This window comes from Manis pentadactyla, chromosome 5 (genome assembly GCF_030020395.1).
Source record: "Manis pentadactyla isolate mManPen7 chromosome 5, mManPen7.hap1, whole genome shotgun sequence".
In the NCBI taxonomy this organism is placed as follows: domain Eukaryota; kingdom Metazoa; phylum Chordata; class Mammalia; order Pholidota; family Manidae; genus Manis; species Manis pentadactyla.
In genome coordinates, this window is record NC_080023.1 from 177,933,306 (window position 1) to 177,945,698 (window position 12,393).

Here is a 12,393-nt window from a genome sequence, read left to right on the forward strand (position 1 = left end):
TCGTGATGCAGCCTCCAACAGGGCCCAAACCGGGCAGGGGACATCAGGGAGGGCTTTGTCTTGCACACGCATAGCAGCCATTCACTGTAAACCGCCTGAAGGCAAATGACCGTGTGTGATTGGCTTTAAAATACTCGGAGCAAGTAACTGAGGGAGCAGCTGAGACAAGAACACAGGAAACTGGGGTCACTGCAGCTGAGTGGCAGGGACAGTGTCTCTAATTCTGTGTGCACCTGAAAACTTCCACAGTAAGTATTTAAAAACGTGATCAGGTTAGGAAAGAACAACCCAACCTGCCCAGATTGGCAGACGCAGACCCCGTGGGCTTTAACCTAGCATTGCACCCCGCAGACCCGGCTCCCGGGCTGCAGCAGGCCCGAGGCCAGGGAAGGCACAGCCCTGCCTGCGTCCCACCCACCAGGCCAGCATTATTCGTGGGGTGAGTAGAGGGTGACTGGGAACGACAGCAGCGACACCCCAGGAGTGCAGGGTGCCCGGGCTCGTTAAATGGCCTCTGACCCCCCAGCATCCTCAGGACCAACGGCAGAGGGACCACATGCCCGCGAGCACGGACAGGCTTACAGGCACAAGGGGCTGCGGCGCTCTGCCTACTTGAGAGTTTCACGTTTCAGACCCACCACTTAATGATATGGTGTGCATTAGGTTCCACGTATTACTGTAGCATATAGGAACATTTCCTAAATTCTGAAGCCTGTTTCAATAGCTGCTGCCCTTCACTTCCTGTGGCTCTTATGGAGGGCCTCAGAAACACTGTTCTGAACGACACCCACCATCTCACTGGCTGCCTGTGCGACAGAAAAGGCCCCGGGTCTGACCTAGTGGGGTATCAGCAGTGCAAGGACAGGTACCTGGAGGAGGGTCCCGCATCCTGCCCAGGGCAGCAGCCGTGAGAAACACCCCAACAGCTCTGCTCTGCTTACCCCACCCCAAGTGCCTGCCCCCTGTTACGCCATCCAGATGCTGCTGTGTTTCTCTCCACCGCAGGTGCCCCGTCTGTCTCTGGGTGACCTGTCTGCACTTGGTCACTTCTCCTGCAGGGACACATGACCACGAGCAAGGCCCTGCAGCAGCTGTGTCCCGGGCCAAGAAGCCTGCTTGCTGCAGGTGTGTGGCTGTGTGCACGCTCGCTGGACGCAGCCACTGGTGTTACCCTCTCTCCTGGCTCACCACCTCTGCTGTGTCATCAAGGGCACGGCAGCCACGCGCGCAGCAGTGGGTGATGCACGGGGACAAATGCATGCATAACACCAGCACACACATGCTACAGTGATGTAGGCAATCACGCCCCACGGAAAAGTATATTCAAGTCCTAACCACCCTGCAGAAATAGGGACTGTGCAGATATAATGGAGTTAAGATTAGGTCATTACCTTGTCCCTAATTCAATATGACTGGCGTCCTCTTAAGAGGGAAGTCTGGACACAGCAGGGAAGACCATGAGAACCTGCAGAAGATGCTAAAGTGATGCATCTACAGGCCAAGGACACCCAGGGTCACCAGCAGTGCCTGGAGCGAGATGAGGAAGGCAGGCCCTTCCTCTGGAGGGCGGAGGGACCGCGGCCCCACCCACACCTTGATTTAGGCCTTCGGCAACCAGAACCGAGAATGTCTCTTTCGTTTTCCAGCCACCTGTTCGTGATCCTTTGTTACAATGGCCCCAGGAGACTCCTACCCACAGTTCTCAGACCATAGGAACAGCGCCCCCCGTAGGACAGGAAAGGCTCCTAGCGGGAGACACGCAGTCGCCTGCCAGAGCCCGCCCCATCTGATTCAGCAGAGCATGGCGGTGCTGGAAGAGGCCAGATTATGGGCATTCCCAGGGGTTCCAGGTGAGAACCCGCAACCCAGTCCACCCCTTCACCCACAAAAGCTGCTCGCACTGTGAGTCCAGAACCCAGCTGGGATAGCCATGCAAAGGCTCAGCGGCCAGCCTTCGCCACTGTGCCCTGGGCTGACCCTCTGAGGATGCGCGGAGCGCAGGCAGCTGTGCCTGTGAGAAAGATGTGACACCCCTAGAAACATCCAGATCCGAGGGGGCTCTGGCCGGCCAGGTGCTCACCGCACAGGAGGGCCTGGGCTCCTGCTCAGAACTCTGCAAAAACCCGCAACCTCACCGCCCTCTCATCTGCGAAGGGCCTCCACCTTTCACTTTCACTCTGCAGAAAACACTTACTTAACATTTTGGAAGCAGGAGAAGAAAGTGCAGGCAAGTAGAGCTGGAGTTCATGAAACAGGCATCAACTGAGGTGCTGCTGCACCACTGGCCGGGAAGCAGAGCCAGTGTCTATGGGGTGGCAGGACAGGGCCCCGAAAGGAGAGGAGAGGGCCTGCCCAGCCCCCCCAGAGTCTGCCCCCAAGCTGTTGAGGGGTGGGCCTCACCCTGGTTGTGTGGCAGGACCCAATCAGAACCTGAGAACTCCAGGAACCCTCCCCAGAGCCAACCCCACACCTGCCCAGCCAGGCCAGGGGGTCTAAGCGCCCGGGGCCCCAGAGAACACAGAAGGCCTTTCCCTGGCCAGCCACCAACACAGGGCTCAGTCCCAAAGGCCTGGCAGCTTCCTCTTGTTCTGATTTTGGGTCCAGAGATGTACCACAAAGTGACCTGCTGCTGTTTAGGAAAACTGCAGTGGCACGGAGCATGCAGCCCGCTCAGTGAGCATGGGGCCCAGTCTACAGAGGGAACATGAGACCAGGAGCTCTTGTAGGGATCCCGGAGCTCCAGAGCACGCTGCTGCAGCCCCGCCTGCTGCTGGTCCTCAGAGCAAGTGCTTCATCCCTGGGCTTCCTTCCCTGGGTCCCCAGTCCTACCGTCCCCCTCTTGGGACTTAGCCTGTGGTCTGCATGCCTGCCATTTGCTGTTGCAGGTCAGGTTGAGGACCGGGCCGGCTTCCTACACAGGGCCACTGGGAAGGGCAGATACACATGGAACGCAGAGCCTGCGACACAGGTGGGAGGCTTCAGGTGACACCATGCTTCCTGAGGGACCAGAGGCGGGTGGGACTCGATTCCTCAAGTGGGCGTCAGCTGCAGGCGTGCGTGCGTCTGAGCATCAGAACCACCTGAGTGGCCCAGCCTCTGACCCACATCCTGGCAGGCTCCTCAGGGACACGGGGAAGTGACAGGCCTGCAGCAGGTCTGCAGGTCCTTTGCTGGAGTGGACCGAGCAGCAGGGTGCCCTGGGGACACCCTGGGCAAAAGCCTTCCACAGCAGTCACTGTTCACCTCTGACTGACGCCGAGTCATTTGTGCTTCTCCCAAAATTTCCTAAGCTGGCTCGACCTTTCTAAACAATAGGGTACTGCTGCTCAGAAGCTTGGTTACTTTAAGCGGGATGAGATAAGAAAACAAAATAAACCTCTCTAACTTTTGACAAGACCACACCAAGGCCCAGGGATGCATTCTCTTTCCAGGCGCCTGCAGTGCTGCCATTTCATCCCACGTGCCCTGAGCCACCTCCGCCTGGCCTCCCTTCCTTTTTCTGAGCCTGCAGGACAGCTCGGCAGCCATACCGCCACCCAAAACCAGAAAGGCCCGGAGACACTCATCCTCCGCCCTGATTCCTCTGGCCGCCCACCTGCCCAGCCCACCAAGTCTCCTCCCCTGTGCAAGCGGCCCTGGGTGCCGTGCAAACATGCTGCTCACTTCACACACTGTTCCTCTGCCAAGCGGGCCACTCGGTGTGCGTGTTTCCAGAAAGCCTATCTGTCTGCACCTGCCCTGCACACCCCAGAAACCAAGGACCAGCTCCTCACGTCTCTGTCTAACCCAGCACACGATCTAACCTCTGTAACTGTTGTGGGATCGTCTCCGGGAAGCCAGCCGGGAGAGCCACGAGCCAACACTGCAGGCAGGTGGGTGCCTGGCCTGGCCAGCTTCTTGTTCCCCGACCTTCTCTCTGCTTTCCCTGCCCCAGGCATGTCTGCACAACTGACGTCCTGAGTGGAATGGATGAGTCAGGGTCAGACCCTCCATTTGCCAGGTGCCCCACACTGAGAAGGTGGCTTGTCCACACTGCCCACGAGTGGCGACCTGCCACAGAGGCAGCTCTGGAACCTGAAATTCTTAAACCCTCCATATGTAGCTAAGACACAGAGTTGCTTTCTTTCTGCTCTTCAACAAAGGAAGAACATGCCTAGGGGCCTGCTGCACACGTGTCAGTGGAGGGGAAGGTATCCTGTTGCACACGAAAGGCCTCGTTTTCTGTGGAGTAGTTGCAGATTATGTGGAAGGAGAAAGAGATAAGTGACAAGGGAAACGTCTCATGAACAAAAAAGTATCTGTGTCCCACACAAGCAGCAATGCCGTCCAAACTGTGCGTGTAGATAAGAACATTCCAAAATCAGCCGAGCTCTCACACACCGAGACCTGCTCGGTTTTGTGGGCCATTGGAAATGACAGAGATGCCCCCCTGTGAAAAGGAAATCAAGAGGAGGTGTGCACACCTGGTCCACCTGAGCAAGCAGTGATGGGGACCACCCAGGGCCAGGGCCAGGCCACTTCACTACAACTCCCAGAAGGACGCAGCACAGTCTGTGCGTGGATGAGTGGGAGGCGACTACGTGTGCTGAGCTGAGCTCTGGGAGTGGAATCTGAAACCACGATCACCCTTCACACCCACTCCGAAGCCCATCAGCCCCAGAAGCTGCCTGGCCTCTTCCTGGCTAGGCACACTCTGCAAAGCAGAAGTTAAAGCAGAATATGCTCCAAAGCCCTGGACCCAGGGGTGGGCACTGTGGGTCCAGGGCTGGGCAGCAGAGGCTCTGAGTGGACGCCCTTCCCTCCAGCTCCTCGGAAGATTCAGACACCCTCCCACACCTGGCGGGCCATGCTCCATCGTTCTCCGATCTCTCGGGCCCGTTTTTCACTACCATTTGTCACCCACGCTGGGTCACATCAGTAGTTTCTGTGTGTCCCCCAACCCATCCCAACAGATCACCGACCCCCCTGCAGGAACTCTGTCTCCAACCTGACCTAAAGGCTGGTCCTCAATAACAACAAAGAATTATATGAATAAGAAGGCCTAGGAATGTCTAATGTGGCTCAAAAACAACATTTTTGTGAAAACACAAAGCTCTATAAATGCTGCTGAAAAATACATCACATCGTTTCTCAATTTTCTATATTAGTAATTTTTTAAACCCAAATAATGGTGTTTAAAAACACTTAGTAATTTTTTTATCTATTAACAGTGAAATGGCACCATTGATACGGACAAGAAAACTTTGCATACATTATACAAATGTCAAATTTGACTGGTCTAGCTTGTTTCTAACCCTTTAATACACAACTTTTTAGTTTGTGAGAATAGGTTTTTCTCTTTTCCATGATTTTTCCATCTCCAAGCTATACCACAGGACACATTCTGTCATCACTAGCAAACCAGAACACAGAGCCTGACAGTGACAGGTAAGGTGCACAGAATATTTAAGCTAGAAGGGCAGGAAAGAGGGAAAAGTCGTCCAGGATCACATGGCCTAAGACCCCAGCCAGCCAGCTACCGAAGCCAGAGCCTTGGAGAGCTAAGGCTACAAGCCCCAGGGTTAGGACAAGCCCACCCCATTTCAGAGACCTAAGTAAGTCTGCAGCCTCAATAGAGATACTTAATCATCTGTTTATTCTTAGGAGGCAGGTCATTCAAACAAACTTGCAGCAACAAGAATCTTTTTTTCCTGGGGAGGGAGCAGAATTATAGGGGATTCTCAACATTTATCACCACTCAACGGACTTTAAGGTAAAATACGTTAAGTCAGAGAGAAGAGAAAGCCTCCACTTTATGAGGACATGAGTTGGGGGGCCCACCGAGGCAGGGGCTATGACATTAGATGAGAGGGTGGGAAGGCATGGTAGTTTCCGGAATCCTCGTCTCTCACTTTGGCATGGCAGCCGAAAGGGCACCTGAGCACACTGGCAAAGGGCGGGATGGGCTCAGCTCAGAGCCCATGCTGCTCTGTCCTCACCGGACACTAACTGGGTCTCCACAGCTCTTAGAGGCTTGGTCTCCGACCTCTGGTAGAGAACAGCGTGAACGCTGCATGGCTGTCCCAGAAACAGACCACAGGGACGGAGTGTCCCAATTTCCCTTAATTTGCAAACCCCACGTAAGGACAATGTTGGAAAGTTCACCCCTAAAATTTAATTTGGTTGAACAAGTTTGTAAATAACACAGGGAGGTCCTGAAGGCCAGGGGGTTTCCTCTGAGTCCCTGGAGCAGACCTACCCTTTCCAGGGCAAGAATCTCACCCTTTCTGTGCTAAAGTGGGACCCAGGGGCAGTGGGTCACCCTGACCCTGGATAACTGAGAGGGTGCACAGAGCATCCAAGACGGTTGGTGTCCCTGCAGGCAACAGCCAGCCAGCCCTGAACTTGGGGAAGTGGATGTGGACTGAGGTCTGAGCACAGGAACAACTTATTTTCAACCACGAAACAGCTGAACCTGAACATAAATTATCCCATTAAGACAAAATTCTTACATCCAGGATGAGGTCCACGGGAAGTTCAATTAAGTGTCGCCCTGAAGTTGGCCTCCAGGGAGGGCTGAATGTTGGGTTTCTGAATAGCCCACCGAGTACATCCCACCACTCCCTCAAGAGATCGCACAATAACCTCCCCCTTCCTCCCTGCAGTTAAGGATGTGAGAACAATCACTAGCTTTTTAGGGGATACAGTGCTTTTAAGTTCCTACTGAAATCTTCGGTAGCCACTGCCTGAGTATGCCTATCGGTTCCTGAATACCCTCTGGGGTAACAAGGCGTCCCAAAGTTTTCAGTCCAAATTATCTACATATATCATAAAACACACCAAGTGGAAGGGCTCTACTAGAATAAAATACTATTGTTTACTCGTTGTTCACATGAAACCCTTCTATAAATTTCCTTTTGATGAACGAACTGTTTTCTGCTCTTGCAGAGTGGAAATATTGCCTCGCACAGGCAGCGTGCGGGCCAGCAACAGAGTGAATCCGCAAGTCTGCTACCCCGACGGGAAGTTGGCTTTGATGATAAATCCGACATGAAAGATCCCACAGCTGACACAATTAAATGCACGCGAGCGCTCCGTGCACAGGTGTCTGCCCAGCGTTTGCTGAGCGCGTCGCCTAATTAGCATTTCTTTAAACAATGCTGATAACAATCTCGCCACTACAATCCTCCACCACTGCGTCGCTGAGATTGTGGCACCGAAAGCGTAAGGCAATTCGCTGAGAACCTCAAACTTTCTTTTGTTTACACTTCTTCGCGTCAGAAAATACCTGTTCTTTACCCCATTTGGTTCGTACCCGGCCTCCTCGGTCCAGCCCCATTGTGCGAGGTCCGTTAAACCTACAAATACTTAATTTGACAGCGGGGTTGGGGGAACCCCAACTAGCCACAGCCCTCCTAGCGCAGAAAATTCCCTATTAGCCATCGGGATTGAGTTGTCAGACACCCACCCTACGAACCGACGCGTCTATTTACGGAGAAACAAAGACACGGCTCGCCGCGGACCCCGCTCTCTCCGCGCGCCCCGTCCGCTCCGCGCGCCCCGTCCCCTGCGCGCTCCTCTCGACGCCCGGCTCCGAGGCCTCTGCGCCCGGGGTTCAGCCAGTAATTAAAATGGAGACGCAGCCAGTGCCCAGCTTCAGGGACAATGACCCCCAAGGCCCGGCTGGGCGCGGAGACCCGTCCGCGCCCACCTCCCGCAGTTGCGACTCTTGGCAAACTCGGAGCGGGCGGGTCCGGGTGCGGCGCGGAGGCGCGGGCGGGGGCTGCGCGGGCCGGCGCGGGCGGGGGGCGCCAGGACGCCCCCGGGCTGCCTCCTGGGGCCGGGCGTTGACGCAGCAGAAAATACCAGCTGGAAAATTCCCCTTTCGGAGGTGACGGGGAGGGACCACGCAGCGGCCGCAGGAGGCGCCGGGGGTTAGGGGCGCGGGGCAGCCCCGCCGCCGCCTCCGCCTCGCGCGCAGCCCCGCGGGGACTCCACCTGCCCCTCCCCGCCCAGCGCCACCGAGCTCGAGGACCCGCGGGGACCCGGTAGGGTCGCCGCCCCCCGCCCCGGAGCTGCCGCTGGGACGCGCCGCCCGCCGCCCGGAGGGCGCCCCCGCGGGGCGGGGCGCGGCGGGGCGCGGGGCTGCAGGCGGCGGGGGCGCGCCCCGGCTCGGAGCGGCCCCGGCTCGGAGCGGCCCCGGCCCGGCTCGGCCCCGCCGCGATGCGCCGGCCCCGCCGCGCGGACAATAAGCCGGCGCCGCTTACCTGTGACCCCATGGGGCGCGGGCGAGGGCGGGCGCCGCAGCCGCCGGACCGGCGCGGGTGATCGCCTCCGCTCCGGGCGAGCGCTGCGTTCGAGCGGGTCCAAGCTGCGCGCTCGCAGCGGCGCTCCGTCCGTCTGTCCGTCCGTCCGTCCGTCAGGCCGGTGCGCGCCCCCGCGCCCGCTCCAACCCTGCGGCCCCCGCCGCCCGCGCGCGCCCCGCCCGCGGACCCTGACCCCGCCCCCCAGCGCGCGCCCGGCCGCTGCTGATTGGCCCGTTCCGCGCCCCGGCCGCGGCCACCGCCCCGGGCCCCGCCCCCGCCGGCCCGGCAGCCGGCCCCGCCCCTCGCTGGGCCCCGGGCTCGGCGCCGCGGGGCGGGTGGGGGCCGCGGCGGGGGTCGGTTCTCCTCCGCCCCCCCGTGGGCAGCCGGACAGCGGAAGTGCGGGCTGGTGCTCGCTGGGCATTGTGGGAAGCCCCCTCCCCTGGGCTGGAGGGGGCGGGGGCGGCGCGGCGTGGGGTCTCCGGGTGCCCGCGCCTGTTCCCGCGGGGGCGGAGCCGCCGGGATGCCACCGCGATGGGAGATACGGGTCGCGGCCAGGGCACCGCAGCCCCTGCCCGGACTGCGCACCCAGTGCAGCCCACGCGCCCGTTCTTCTGGGGCACGCGGGTCCCCGGGCCACCGACTGTTCCGCGCGCGACGCACGCGCGTCTCGCAAACTTCAGGACTTGCCCGCCTGCCCAGGCGGGTGTGCGGGCTGCGCGCTGAGCAACGAAAAAGCGCTCCCACGGCCACGCACGGGCACGAGTGCGACGAGGGCCTGGGCGCCGCGTGCCCGCGCCGTCGGGAGAGCTCGGCGCGCCCAGGGAGAGGCGCACCTCGAGGCTTGGGTTTGGCCAATTTCAGGAGCACCGTTGGCCGCGGGCGTCGGCCCTTCCCGCCGCGTGGTCTGTCCTGTGGGGATGTGGGGCCCCGCGAACGGGCGAGAAGCAAGCGACCTGCGCATTCCCCGCAAGCAATCGCAAATCGTGTTACCTAGGCCGGGCCCTGGCTGTCCTCGAGCCTGCGGGCGGGCGAAATGGAAAGCGTGGCCCCGCATTCCTGACTGGCCTGTGCGGGGGCAAAGGCCACCTCGCCTACTCTCCCGGACGCGGCGGTGGGAAGGGGTGTGAGCCTGTGGCTGGCCGGCCGCGCAGGGGAGTCGAGCACTACCGGGCCGTCCAATGGGGAGGCGTGTGAGCCGTCCGCGCCCTGCCCCCCTGCGGGCGCCGCGCCGCGGAATTCCTCGGGAGGTGGGAGGTGGCGGGCCACTGCGGATGCTTTCTCAGGATGTGTAAGGAGGCTTTCACTGGGCTGTAGTGGGAGGGCAGCTCGGGGCGTTGGGGGGCGGGGATTCTCCTTCAGTGAGCAAGGGCGAGCCGAGGTTTGGCAGTCAGTGATGAAAGGCTTGGGACACCCCCTCGCTGCGAGCCGGCGCCGGGAAATGGCTGTCAGGCACCCTCACCCCACTCCCTTCACGCAGCCTGGGCTGGCACTGCTGGCCCAGGAGCCCCCTCCCCAGCCTTTCTTCTGGAGGACCCTTGGTCTGAAACAACAGGCCCGAGGTTCCTCGGCCCTCGGGAGGTGGAGGCTGGGCACAACCACCCTGGGAAGTAGCTACCTCTAGGCCTGCAGGAAGGACTGGCCAGTCACCCTTCCCCTCCCTGTGGGCGGACCCGCCTCCTACCTGCCTAGAGCTGTAGACGGGGGAGGAAAGCAGGCCAGCAAGACTGAGGGGTGCTCGTGGACCAGCCTGCCAAACCGTGGGGCCAGGTCCCTGATGCCCGCTCCCCTCCCTCCGAGAGAGCCACCATCTCTCCCTAGATACCTCACCCCCCTACACACACTCTCCAAGAACAGTGATGCTGGAAGGCCATGTCCCTTGTCTGTGCAGGAACTGGTGCCGATGTCAGAGCACACAGTGGTGCTTAGTCATTGCTCAAGATGCCTGCCCCAGAAACCAAGCCTCTCACCAGTACCAGGGCCCAACCCATCTGCCAGCCTGGGGCTTTTAGTCCTGGTAGAGAGCCTTGCTGAGTGCTGGCATGAGTTCTTGAGGCCCCGGGACTCTCTTTCCATTCCCCTACCCTGCATGGTGTGGCACCCAGGTTACCCCCCCTCCCAGCAGCCCTGCCAACGAATGGGGACTAAGACTCCCATCTTTTCTGCTCCAAGAACCAAAAGAAGGTCAAGCATGTGAAGATGAAGCTGACACACCAAAAAGGCAGAACCAAGACCTCCCAGAGAACCTTGATCAAGCCATGCCTAAAGTCCATCCTACCGCCAGACCCTTATTGTTATGTGAACTAATAACCCCCTTTACCATTAAAAGAAAAAGAAGAAAGAAAAGAAAGAGCAAACAGCAGTAGCTGTGGCCTCTCGGCAGAGCTGGGAAGAGGAGGAGGACCACGTATCTGGACTCCCTGGAGCTACCTCCGGGTCTGCTCTGGTGAAGAAATGTTGGCAATGCAGCCCCACAAACCCCATGTTCAGCAGTGCCAAGCATCAGCTAAGCTGCTACTAGGACTGGACTTGCAGTAGACAGACACCAGGCTGGGTCATAATGCCTCCCCTCTTGCTGGGACCAAGCCCCAGTGCAGGCCACATGTACCTCACCTCTGAGAACTGGCACAGACCCCAGAAGGGACCTGCTGCCTGACAACCAGCTGGCCCTCCTGCTGTCTATAGACAGGCAGCCTCAGTGAGGGCATCTCTGCCCTGGATGCAGTGCTGGGAAAAGGCAGTGACCATGGTTGTGGGATTGGCCATAGCAGGGCTCTGTGACCAGGGCATCTGGTGTCTAGGGCCTGGCAAAGCCAGCAAATGGGTGTATGGGAGGGCCCACGAGATAAGGTGCCTGAGAATGCCCTGCCTTCACTGAGCTGGTGGGCAAGCTCTGCACTGGTCAAGGCTGCATGGTGGTCATTCTGGAAACTCACCCCCAGCCATGTGTGTGAGCATATCCCGAGCATTCCCACCGGAGGGTATGTGGGGGCCTGTTGAGAATGGCAGCAGCAGGCCCAGGGGCCAAGATGCAGAAGCTAGTGGGGCCAACAGACATCCTTGCTGATGGCAGCCCCCCAGAGATGCTGCCCCCACCCCCACCTACAAGCCTTTGAAGGACAGGCTCAACTTGGTGAGCTGTTGGTTGGCAGGGTCCCCAGAAGGTCCTGGCACTGCCCCCTGCCCTCTGTGTGGCTTCAGAGGCAGAGGAGCTGGGAGCCTCATTCTGTGCTCTCCGATGCCACCAAGAGAGCAGGGCCTGCCTCCCCCAGGCCTGTACCTGTGAGGCAGAGCAAGGATGAGCTGTGGAGAAAGAAGACGAGAGGTTCAGCCAATGTCCCTTCATGTCCTGCTCTCCAGAGACACCGGTGACACCCCTCCTCCCCACCAGGATTTTCACCCTCCTCTCGCCAAGGCAGCATTTCCCTACCACCCCCCAGCTGGGCTTTCTGTGCTGTCTTCCTGGCAGTCACTGGTCAGGGAACCTGCCTGTCTGTTCTCCAGCCAGTGGTGTTGCTCAGCCATCCCCATAGCAACAGCCCTGGGAATCCTGCCCCCTCCAGGGAACTGCCCCAAACCTGCCAGGTGCCCTCTCTAAAGGGCTGACAGGGAGGGAGACAGGCCACAGTGCAGGCTTCACGGCAGGAACAGCCCTCTGCACGTCCTCCAGGTCCTGAGGTTGGACCCAGGCAGCCCTGGGCCTGACCCAGCCAGACCAGTGGCAGCTGGCCCTGCCCTCTTGCAGGGCCTCCCCAAGACCACCCTTCAGAGCCACTCAGGGTCCAGGGACTACCTGCCAGCCCACACTGCCCCACCCTGCTGTCCTCCAGGCCTGCACCCCTGCCAAGCTCCAACTGCCGCTCCAGCTGCTGCTGCCAACTGTCGCCCCATCTCCATTCCAAGTGCTCACCCCCAACCGTTCTTCCAAAAACGCCATTGCCAACTGCCAGCCCCTTCCTTCCTGAGCCCCAGCTCCATCCCCCCAGGCGCAGACCCCAGGGCTCTGCATTCCAAACCTTATCTCCAAGACAGAGGCTGGGGCACACCTGCTGTGAGCCCAGGGAAGGGCTTGTATCAGAGGACATGGGCAGAAAGCTTGAGAAGGGGCTGC

The 12,393-nt window shown here is 59.5% G+C and overlaps 1 protein-coding gene across 3 annotated transcripts in view; it reads right to left on the bottom strand.

Moving 5' to 3' along the window:
• ZBTB46 (zinc finger and BTB domain containing 46) overlaps window positions 1-8,440 on the bottom strand; it is a 55,290-nt gene extending 46,850 nt beyond the window's left edge. For all 3 annotated transcript variants that reach the window (XM_057503193.1, XM_036901656.2, XM_036901652.2), the window contains exon 1: window positions 8,247-8,440. The gene's annotated coding sequence lies outside the window, so the exon portion shown is untranslated. The remainder of the gene's footprint in view (window positions 1-8,246) is intronic.
• Window positions 8,441-12,393: the final 3,953 nt, after the last annotated feature.